We start from the raw sequence: 12165 nt of genomic DNA on the forward strand, positions 1-12165 counted from the left end.
AGACCACTTCGAGTGTAACTGAGCCTGTGCAATGGGCCTCTACACCTGGGATGACGCCCTTAAAGGTCGTTTTTGTGGGTTTGATCCTTGAGGGGTCTATACCCATTTTGTGCACCGTGTCCTGATAAAGCAGGTTTAGGCTGTTGCCGCCGTCCATAAGGACTCGAGTGAGGTGAAATCCTTCGATGATTGGGTCTAGGACCAGTGCGGCGAATCCGCCATGATGGATACTAGTGGGGTGGTCCCTGCGATCGAAGGTGATCGGGCAGGAGGACCAAGGGTTGAACTTTGGGGCGACTGGCTCCAACGCATAGACATCCTTGAGCGCACGCTTCTGCTCCCTCTTGGGGATGTGGGTTGCGTATATCATGTTCACCGTTCGCACTTGCGGGGGAAACCTCTTCTGTCCTCCAGTGTGCGGCTGCCGGGGCTCCTCCTCGTCATCGCTATGCGGCCCCTTGTCCTTGTTTTTGGCAATTAACTTGCCGGCCTTCTTGAACACCCAACAATCCCTGTTGGTGTGATCCGCTGGCTTGTCTGGGGTGCCGTGTATTTGACACGAGCGATCGAGTATACGGTCCAAGCTGGACGGACCCGGCGTACTTTGTTTGAATGGCTTTTTCCGCTGACCGGGTTTAGAGCCTTTGAATCCGGCATTGACTATCGTATCCTCAATATTTTCGCTGTTAATGCGGCGCTTATGCTTGTTGCGATGTGACCTGCTATTGTCGTCCTTGGTAAGGAACCGAGTCCAGAATTGCCTGGTCGACTCTTCTGCCTGCTAAATTATGTGGCTCAAATCATCGGCGTCTGGTGGTCGCACATAAGTGCCCTGAAAGTTATCGAGGAATGCGGCTTACAGATCTTCCCAACAGCTAATGGAGTCCGCTGGCAAGCTATTAAGCCAATGCCGCGCTGGTCCTTTGAGCTTTAGTGGGAGGTATTTGATGGCGTGTAAGTCATCACCGCGGGCCATGTGGATGTGAAGGAGGAAGTCCTCAATCCATATAGCGGGATCTGTTGTGCCGTCAGATGATTCAATATTTACAGGTTTGAAACCTTCTGGGAATTGATGTTCCATTACTTCGTCTATGAAGCATAAGGGGTGCACGGCGCCTCTGTATTGGGCTATATCGCGACGCAGCTCGAATGGGTCTTGCCCGCTGTGTTCGGCCTGGCCGGATTTTCTTTTACTGTATCCGGCGTGACGTTTGTCGTCTCGCAGAGTGGTGCGCCCTCGTGATCCATAGATCGATCTTGAATGCTTTGCCTTGTCCTCCAATATGTCTCGCAGGTCTGGCGTATCTCCCCATGCCTTTTTATTTGAGTGGCGTTGGGGTGGAGGCTGAGCTTTTGGCTGTAATGCCTCTCTATCGCGGCCACGAGGTGGCCGATCAGCCATATCATACGCTTCTTCCTCCAGTCGGGGTAGTAACCTGCGCCTTGGGTAACTCTTGGAGGGGCGCTCGAGTTTATATTCCTCAGCCGCGAGGACTTCAGTCCATTTGTCAGCTAGTAGATCTTGATCAGCTTGAAGCTGCTGCTTTTTCTTCAGGCTATTTGCCGTGGCCATAAGCCGGCGCTTGAAGCGCTCTTGTTCGACGGGATCCTCTGGTATGGCGAATTCATCGTCGCCGAGGCTTGCCTTGTCTTCGGAGGGGGGCATGTGATTATCCTCCTCCTCTCCGTCTGCCGCTCTCTCAGGAGAGCTGGCTCCTCCATTCTCCTGCTCTAAATCTTGCTGGAGGGGTTTGTTATTTTCTTCGGTACTATCCAGAGTGTTATTATCTCTTGTGCCGGTATCACCACTTTTGCTTTGGCGGGACCTAGAGCGGTGCCGCTGATGTCGGCGTTTGGGTTGCTTCGTGGAGGGGTCATCCTCCGCTATCCAGTCGCCATTGCCTTCTTTGGGTGTATCCACCATGTATATGTCATATGACGAGGTGGCTTTCCAGTGCCCTATAGGTGCTGGTTCATGTTCGTCTCCTACATCGTCGTCCATACCGTCGATGTCTTCGGAGTCGAAGTCGAGCATGTTGGTTAAATCATCGACAGTGGCTACGAAGTGGGTGGTGGGTGGGCGTCGAACTTCTTCGTCATCCGCATCCCAATCCTGTTGGCCATAATCCGGCCAGGGCTCTCCTGACAAAGAGAGAGACCTTAGTGAATTCAGAATGTCGCCGAAGGGCGAGTGCTGAAAGATATCCGCGGCAGTGAATTCCATGATCGGCGCCCAATCGGATTCGATTGGCAGGGGCGCGGGCAGTTCGGCGTCAGAAAAAGAGTCCGGCACCTTGGAGTCACGGGCTGCGCAGAGGATTAAGCTGGTGTTCGGCTCGATCACCGTTGAGACTACAGCCCCTGAGGCGGTGTCTAACCACCCGTCCTCGATTGGCGCAGTTGGCTCTGAACTAAGGGTCAGAGCTGATGTGGGCATGACCTCTAGGGTACTGTTCGACGGCAGAGCTAGGTCATACCCATCGCGACAGTGCGGCGCGCCCGGCTGTGGCTCGAATCCGTCGAAGATCAAGTCTCCGCGGATGTTAGTCGTGTAGTTCAAACTTCCAAAACTGACCTGATGGCCAGGGGCGTAGCTTTCAATCTGCTCCAGATGGCCAAGCGAATTAGCCCGCAGTGCAAAGCCGCCGAATACGAAGATCTGTCCGGGGAGAGAAGTCTCACCCCGGACCGCATCGCTATCGATGATAGTAGGAGCCATCAAGCCTAACGGCGACGACACAGAGGAACTCTCAATGAAAGCACCAATGTCGATGTCAAAACCGGCGGATCTCGCGTAGGGGGTCCCGGACTGTGCGTCTAGGCTGGATGGTAACAGGAGGCAGGGGACACGATGTTTTACCCAGGTTCGGGCCCTCTTGATGGAGGTAAAACCCTACGTCCTGCTTGATTAATATTGATGATATGGGTAGTACAAGAGTATATCTACCACGAGATCAGAGAGGCTAAACGCTAGAAGCTAGCCTATGGTATGATTGTATGTTGTGATTGTTGTCCTACGGACTAAAACCCTTCGGTTTATATAGACACCGGAGAGGGTTAGGGTTACACAAGGTCGGTTACAAAGGAGGAGATATCCATATCCGTACTGCCTAGCTTGCCTTCCACGCCAAGTAGAGTCCCATCCGGACACGAGACGAAGTCTTCAATCTTATATCTTCATAGTCCAACAGTCCGACTAAAGGATATAGTCCGGCTGTCCGGAGACCCCCTAATCCAGGACTCCCTCAGCGGGTATCATTCTTTTATGACCTTTACAGATGATTTGAGCAGATATAGGTATATCTACTTAATGAAACACAAGTCTGAAACATTTCAAACATTCAAACAATTTCAGAGTGAAGTGGAGAATCATCATAACAAGAAAATAAAGTTTCTACGATCTGATCGCAGAGGCGAATATTTGAGTTACGAGTTTGGACTTCATTTAAAAACAATGTGGAATAGTTTCACAACTCATGCCACCTGGAACACCACAGCGTAATGGTGTGTCCAAACCTCGTAACCGTACTTTATCAGATATGGTGCGATCTATGATGTCTCTTACCGATTTACACAGCTGCATTCACGTTAAATAGGGTACCGTCTAAATCCGTTGAGACGACACTGTATGAACTGTGGTTTGGCAAGAAACCTAAGCTGTCATTTCTTAAAGTTTGGGGTTGTGACACTTATGTCAAAAGGCTTTAGCCTGATAGGATCGAACCCAAATCGGAGAAGTGTGTCTTCATAGGATACCCTAAAGAAATAATTGGGTACACCTTCTACCACAGATCCAAAGGCAAGATCTTAGTTGCTTAGAATGGATCCTTTCTAGAGAAGGAGTTTCTCTCGAAAGAAGTGAGTGGGAGGAAAGTAGAACTTGATGAGGTAATTGTACCTTCTCTCGAATTGGAAAATAGCTCATCAGAGAAATCCGTTCCCGTGATGCCTACACCAACTAGAGAGGAAGCTAATGATGATGATCATGAAACTTCAGATGAAGTTACTACTGGACCTAGGTCGAACAGAGCACGTTCGTACTGATGTCTACCACACAACTTTATTCTTGTAGACACGTGTTGGGCCTCCAAGCGCAGAGTTTTGTAGGGCACTAGCAATTTTCCCTCAAGTGGATGACCTAAGGTTTATCAATCCGTGGGAGGCGTAGATGAAGATAGTCTCTCTCAAACAACCCTGCAACCAAATAATAAAAAGTCTCTTGTGTCCCCAACACACCAAATACAATGGTAATTTTTATAGGTGCACTACTTCGGTGAAGAGATGGTGATACAAGTGTAGTAATGATAGTAGATATCGATTTTTTAATAAGAATAAAAAACAGCAAGGTAGCAATTGATAAAACAAAGCACAAGCGGTATTGCAATGATTTAAAATGAGGCCTAGGGTCCGTACTTTCACTAGTGCAGTGTCTCAACAATGATAATATAATTGGATCATATAACCATCCCCCAACGTGCGATGAAGAATCACTCCAAACTTCCTATCTAGCGGAGAACATACGAATAAATCGTTTGTAGGGTATGAAACCACCTCGAAGCTATTCTTCCGATCGATCTATCCAAGAGTTCGTACTAAAATAACACCAAATAATTTCAGATTCATAATACTCAATCCAACACAAAGAACTCCAAAGAGTGCCCCAAGATTTCTACCGGAGAAACAAAAGACGAGAACATGCATCAACCCCTATGCATAGATTACCCCAATGTCGTCGTAGGAATCCGTGAGTTGAGTGCCAAAACACATATAAAGTGAATCAATATGATAACCCATTGTCACCAAGAGTATTCATTTGGAAGATATATATCAAGTGCTCTCAAATCCATAAAAGTATTCAATCCGATAAAAAGAAATCTCAAAGGGAAAATTCAATTCATCACAACAAGATAGAGAGGGGAAAACACCATATGATCTGACTATATTAACAAAGCCCACGATACATCAAGATCGCGACATCTCAAGAACATGAGAGAGAGAGAGATTAAACACATATCTACTGTTACAAACCCCCAGCCCTGAGGGTGGACTACTCCCTCCTCATCGTGGTGGCCGCCGGGATGACGAAGATGGCCACCGGTGATGATTTCCCCCTCCAGGAGAGTGCCGAAACGGGGTCTAGATTGGTTTTTGGTGGCTATAGAGCCTTGCGATGGAGGAACTTCTGATCTAGAGTTACCCCGAGGATTTTTGGAATATTTGACTATTTATAGGGTGAAGATGGGGTACGGGAGGCCACCGAGGTGGGCACAACCCACTTGGGCGCGCCTGGGCCCCCAGGCGCACCCTGGTGGGTTGTGCCCCCCTCGGGGCACTGATGTCACTTGAAGCTACTTCAGTATTTCCTCAAAGAGGAAGGGATGATGCAACACAACGGCGGTAGGTATTTCCCTCAGATATGAAACCAAGGTTATCGAACCAGTAGGAGAACCAAGCAACACAACGTAAGCAACCCCTGCACACAGATAACAAATCCTCGCAACCCGACGTGTTAAAGGGGTTGTCAATCCCTTTTGGGTAACGGTGCCAGAAATTGGTGTGTGACGGGAAAAAGGTTATAATGGATTGAATAAATAGATTGCAAATAAAATAAAGTGCAGCAAAGTATTTTTTGTATTTTTGGATTAATAGATCTGAAAATAAAAGCAAATAAAAGTAGATCACAAAGGCAAATAGTATGAGAAAGACACCCGGGGGCCGTAGATTTCACTAGTGGCTTCTCTCGAGAAAAATAGCAAAGCGGTGGGTGAACAAATTACTGTTGGGCAATTGATAGAACTTCAAATACTCATGACTATATCCAATCAATGATCATTATATAGGCATCACGTCCAAGATTAGTAGACCGACTCCTGCCTGCATCTACTACTATTACTCCACACATCGACCACTCTCTGACATGCATCTAGTGTATTAAGTTCATGGAGAAATGGAGTAATGAAATAAGAATGATGACATGATGTAGACAAGATCTATCTATGTAAAGATAGACCCCATCCCTTTATCTTTAGTAGCAACGATACATACGTGTCGGTTCACTTTCTGTCACTGGGATCAAGCACCGTAAGATCGAACCCACTACAAAGCACCTCTTCTCATTGCAAGACAAATAGATCAAGTTGGCCAAACAAAACCCAAATATCGGAGAAGAAATACGAGGCTATAAGAGATCATGCATAAAAGATATCAAAGGAACTCAAATACTTTCATGGATATAAAAAGATAGATTTGATCATAAACTCAAAGTTCATCGATCCCAACAAACACACCGCAAAAAGAGTTACATCATATGGATCTCCAAGAGACCATTGTATTGAGAATCAGAAGAGAGAGATGAAGCCATCTATCCACTAACTACGGACCCGAAGGTCTACAAAGAACTACTCACGCATCATCGGAGAGTCACCAATGGAGGTGGTGAACCCCATCCGAGATGGTGTCTAGATTGGATCTGGTGGTTATGGACTCTGCGGCGGCTGGATGAATATTTCGTCGACTCCCCTAGGGTTTTGGGAATATTGGGGTATATATAGAGCTAAGAGGCGGTCCGGGGGGCACCCGAGGTGGGCACAACCCACCAGGGCGCGCATGGGCCTCCTGGTGTGCCTTGGTGGGTTGTGCCTCCCTCGGGGCACCCCCCAGGCGCAGCCAGGGCCTGTTGTGTTCCTTCTAGCCCATTAAAATTCTCCTTGAAGTTTCATGGCATTTGGACTCCGTTTGATATTGATTTTCTGCGATGTAAAAAACATGGAAAAACATCAACTGGCACTTGGCACTATGTCAATAGGTTAGTACCAAAAAATGATATAAAATGACTATAAAATGATTATAAAACATCCAAGATTGATAATATAACAGCATGGGACAATCAAAAATTATAGATATGTTGGAGACATATCAGGCACCCTGGATGTCTTCTGGTCCATAAAAAATCCACAAAAAGTTTCGCGGTGTTTGGACTCCGTTTGATATTGATTTCCTGCGATGTAAAAAACAAGCAAAAAACTGCAACTGGCACTGGGCACTGGGTCAATAGGTTAGTCCCAAAAAATGATATAAAGTTTCTATAAAATGATTGTAAAACATCCAAGAATGATAATATAACAGCATGAATACTTCATAAATTATAGATACATTGGAGACGTATCAGCATCCCCAAGCTTAATTCCTACTCGTCATCGAGTAGGTAAATGATAAAAGAAATAACTTATGAAGTGTGAATGCTAACAAAGTGCACAAGTTTGATCAATGATAATTTCAATGACTTTTCCTAGCATCATAACAGCAACTCTTTCTCATAAAACTTATCATGATAAAGTAGCAGTTGAAAATGGAATATTTGTTGTGGAAAGCTACCTATCATATTCATCACATATTCTTTTCTTTTATAGTATGGACATTTGGACTTTTATCTGGTTCAAAGCAATAGTCTAGTTTTGCCATGAAGATTTGAATACTCAAGCATATCAATAAGCAACCATGTCTTTCAAAATATCAACACTAAAGAAAGTTATCCCTAGCCCATCATGCTCAATCATTGATCCATTCATGAAACACACTCGCATATGAGCTACATCTAGTGCTCAAGTACGATCATAGTACCCCTTAGTTGGTGCTTTATAAGAGAAGATGGAGACTCAAATAAAAATAAAAATTGCATAAAGTAAATAGATAGGCCCTTCGAAGAGGGAAGTAGGGATTTATAGAGGTGCTAGAGCTCAAAGTGAAAAAGAGAGATAAAAGCATTTTCAGTGGCATGCTTTTCCTGTCAACAAAAACGGTCGAGTAGTTCCCAATACTTTCCATGCTAGATATGTCATAGGCGGTTCCAAAGCAGAAAATAAAGTTTATTCCTTTTCCACCATTCTTTCACATTCCACGGCTAGCCGTATCCACGGGTACCATCCATACCAACACTTTCCAAGGAATTTATTATTTGGCAACTGTTGGGGATATTACTATTAGGTATGACCCGTCTAGATGGATCGGGTCATACCACTGGCACCCTAAAGATGAAGATGGTGGGTCGTGAAGGAAGCCTATGGAAGGCCCAAGAACCAGAGGCGGCCTGAGGTCCAAGCGGATGAACCGCCATATGTGCAACTTGTATTGTAAGGCATGCTTAGTTAGTCACCGAGCCCGACACATTGTGTATGCGCCGACCGTGACTCTGTAAGCCGTCGGGCGTCAACCTGTGTATATAAAAGGGGTGACCCAGCGGCGGGTTAGGGCAAGAAACAATCGATCGAGAGCTAGGTCAATCGTATTCGTTCCCTGGTAATTGAAACCCAAGCAATACAACCTAAAGCAGGAGTAGGCTTTTACCTCGTTGAGAGGGGACGAACCTGGGTAAACTCTCTATGTCCTTTGTCCCATTTAAACCCCTTCAAGCTAACCTAGCTGCGATGGCTCCACTCATAAGTCCTTTTGTTAGGGCATCTGCCGTGTTAAGTCCATTATAGTTGGCGCCCACCATGGGGCTATGGCATGGTGGTTTCGAGTTCTTGAAGGGCAGCTTCGCAAGGATCAAGGGATACACTATGGGCCGGATGACCAAGAGCCGGCGCAGCAAGATCTACATCGACGATGCTAGCTGGGGTCCTGAGGCCCACTCAATCGAGTATGGGTATATGGTCCCCTTTGGTGGGATTCATGTCTTCATCGGCAAGATCGGTGAACCGGGCCCTAAGCTGGATCTCTGTCCCGGTGTTGTCGAGATGGTCCAACGCATTCGACTCGCCAAGCATCAACCTGCCGCGAAGCACGTCTTCATGGGGTGTGTGCATGAAACAAGTCTGGATGAAGGATCTATGTCCAATGGAGAGACAACCATCTATTCGGGTGATGAGTCCTCCACTGTAGAGACTGATTCAATGTATCTGTTGCAAGATGACCGGCTTGGGGGCTGTTCCGATGGCGATAGTATTCCGGACCCCTATGAGCCGCCGACTAGGGCTGCGATCTTCATGGATGGTATGCAACTGGTTCATAATTCATCAACGGTAGCGGCTATGACTTCCAGTTCAACGGTCGCGGTGACAGCCGGTGCGAGCGGTTCAGCACGCCCGGCCTCCGGTGCAAGTGTTGTCCGAGCTTTTGGACGCCTTAGCAACACTCATGGAGGTTGAGGTCACCTCGGCGACTCAAGCACATCATAAGGTGGATGTTGCAAAGCTAATAGATGAGATAGCTCAGGCTAAGAAGGAGCTCAATGCAGAGAACACTAGGATGGCTACGGAGCGAGCCGCCCTGGATGCAGAGTCCCAACGGATTCAGGTTGAAAATTTCCGTTTAAGTTTGGACCATGTTGTTCTGCGAAGAAGTCATGAGAGCCGGCTACCCCTCGGGTACAGTGCATGGAATCTATTCAACACACCAGGGGCAGGGCCAAGTAACCCGACGGAGGTGGGCTGGGCTCCGGAGGCGCCTACGACCGATGCAACATTGCAGTCGCGCGCCGTCGATCCACCTCGTTTGATTTTGACTCTGCCTCAGCAGACGTTAACACTGTCGGGCCACTATTCCAACCCCCTGGATAATTTGGTTGCTGCGCAACATGACTGGCAGCTCTTCCGGTACAAGGTGAATCTCCCATGGCTGTTGAGACTCGGAAAGCTGTGGAACTTCTTAACACAGCACTAGTTCAGCAAGCGGCTTATTCATAGAGCCGCGACCGGATTGATTCGACTCCGCGTCCCAGACGGAGCTTTAGCAGGCATATTGAGTCGGCGGTGGTTTCAAGTAGTGAGCGGCACCGTAGGCATGACCCGACGCGTGTTCGGATAACAATGCTCAGGTTTTGGTGGATCGAAGTGGGGTGCATCGAGAGGCTGAGTTGGCGGCTCAACAACGATCTCTGGTTTACCCATCGGTGTCCATGGGGGCTGGAGTGACCTCTAGAACCCTTGGTGTACCATGCCTAGTACCGGATTTGCGTAATGAGCGTCTGCCAAAGGATTTTAAGGGACCTCGCAAGGTGCCTAATTACACGGCAGATCAGCCCCCTAAGGCTTGGGTTGAAATCTATGACATGGCCATGGAGATGCTAGACGTCAGTGATGCTGTGTGTGCTAAATATTTTACCATGATGTTGGATGGGCCGGCTCGTAATTGGTTGAAGGGGTTGCCTGCCAATTCCGTTGGATCGTGGGTGGAATTGAAGTCCCGTTTCATTCAGAATTTTAAGGATACATGCAAACAGCCCATGTCGATTCTTGACTTAGACACTTGCGTCCAGGGCGAAGGCGAGTCAACAACCCATTGGGTGCGCCGGATCTCAACCATTATTCACTGCTCGGACAGTATTAACGTCGGCTCAGCTATCCTCATGTTAGAGAAGAACTGAGGTTTTCTTCCCCTCAAATAGAAGCTGGGGTGGCTTAAGCACCACTGTAATGATATGGGGGAGCTCATGGCGGCTCTCGTCAAATACGCCGACTCAGATAGTACCAATGATCTAGAATCTGATGAGGAGAAGGCTGGAAAGGGGAAGAAGAATAGCAACGGAAAGGGGCAGCAACCCAATACGGCGGCTCAAGGTAATAATAGTAAGCGCAAGGCGGACGGCGGTTCAGACTTTGTGGCTAATACCAATGCTCGTAACAGTAATCAGCCTCATAAGGGGAAGCCATTCGTACCCCGGATCAGCGGGCCAAGGTTCAATATTGAGGCGGTGATGAATCAGCCTTGCCCAAAGCATAGCACCCCAGATAAGCCGTCTACCCATATGTGGAAAGATTGCTTCATCATGAAGGAGTACCGAAATTCTGGTTTTCATCAGGACCATAATGGCCTACATGGCGGGTCGAGATCCGGCTCACAGGGGCACGGCTTTGGAATTAGCGGTTCAAATTCTGGATTCAAGGGCCAAGGCAGTCAAGGTGGTTTTAACTAGAAGTCTAACCAAGGCAATCAGCAACAACAATCTGGTTATCAGAGCAACCCTAAGCAACTGAATAGTGGTCAGTATCATTTGTTCACCACCATTTTATGCAAACGAGATCAAAAGATTCATAAGCAAGCAGTGAATGCGGTTGAGCCGGCGGTTCCTCGATACTTGCGATGGTCTAAGCAGCCTATTGTATGGAGCCGTGAGGATCACCCGTCCCGGGTTGACAATCCGGGTCAGCTAGCTTTTGTGGTAGCTCCTTAGGTTGGAGGATACAAATTTACAAAAGTGCTCATGGACGGAGGTAGCATTATCAATATTCTTTATTATGATATTTTTCGCCGCATGGAATTGACTAATAAAGATGTTAAGCTGTCTTCTACCGTCTTTCATGGAGTGGTGCCTGGTAAGTCAGCGTATCTGGTGGGTAAGATAGTGTTGGAGGTGGCTTTTTGTGATGAGCATGATTACAGGGCCGAAAAATTAACCTTTGAGGTTGTTACGATCAAGAGCCCTTATCACGCCCTGTTTGGGTGGCCAGCTTACGCCAAATTTATGGCACAGTCTTGTTATGTCTATTTGCAGCTGAAGATGCCGGGTCATAAGGGCACCATCACGGTGCACGGTAACAGGAAGATAGCCTTGGAATGTGAAGAAGGCGATACTACTTATGCAGAGCCTGTTTGTGCAATAGAGGAGTTGAAGTTTTACAAAGATAATGTTGAACCGGCAGATATGACACCTTTGAAGAAATCAACCACGGAGCATGGCCCTCTGTTGAATTTTAAGTCGGCAGATGACACTAAGCTGATTGACTTTGTTCCTGGCGAGTCATCCAAGCAGTTCAGTATTGCTACGTCCTGAGCTTGCGTTGGTTTTCCCCGAAGAGGAAGGGATGATGCAGCAGAGTAGCGTAAGTATTTCACTCAGTTTTTGAGAACCAAGGTATCAATCTAGTAGGAGGCCACGCTCAAGTCCCCTGTACCTGCACAAAACGATAGCTACTCGCAACCAACGCGATTAGGGGTTGTCAATCCCTTCACGCTCACTTACAAGAGTGAGATCTGATAGATATAATATTTTTGGTATTTTTGGTATAAAGATGCAAAGTAAAAAGTAAAGGCAAAGTAAAAAAGCAAAGCAAGATTAAAGTGATGGAGATTGATATGATGAGAATAGACCCGGGGGCCATAGGTTTCACTAGTGGCTTCTCTCAAGAGCATAAGTATTCTATGGTGGGTGAACAAATTACTGTTGAG

The sequence above is a fragment of the Triticum aestivum genome, chromosome 3A, assembly GCF_018294505.1.
Source record: "Triticum aestivum cultivar Chinese Spring chromosome 3A, IWGSC CS RefSeq v2.1, whole genome shotgun sequence".
NCBI classification, from domain to species: domain Eukaryota; kingdom Viridiplantae; phylum Streptophyta; class Magnoliopsida; order Poales; family Poaceae; genus Triticum; species Triticum aestivum.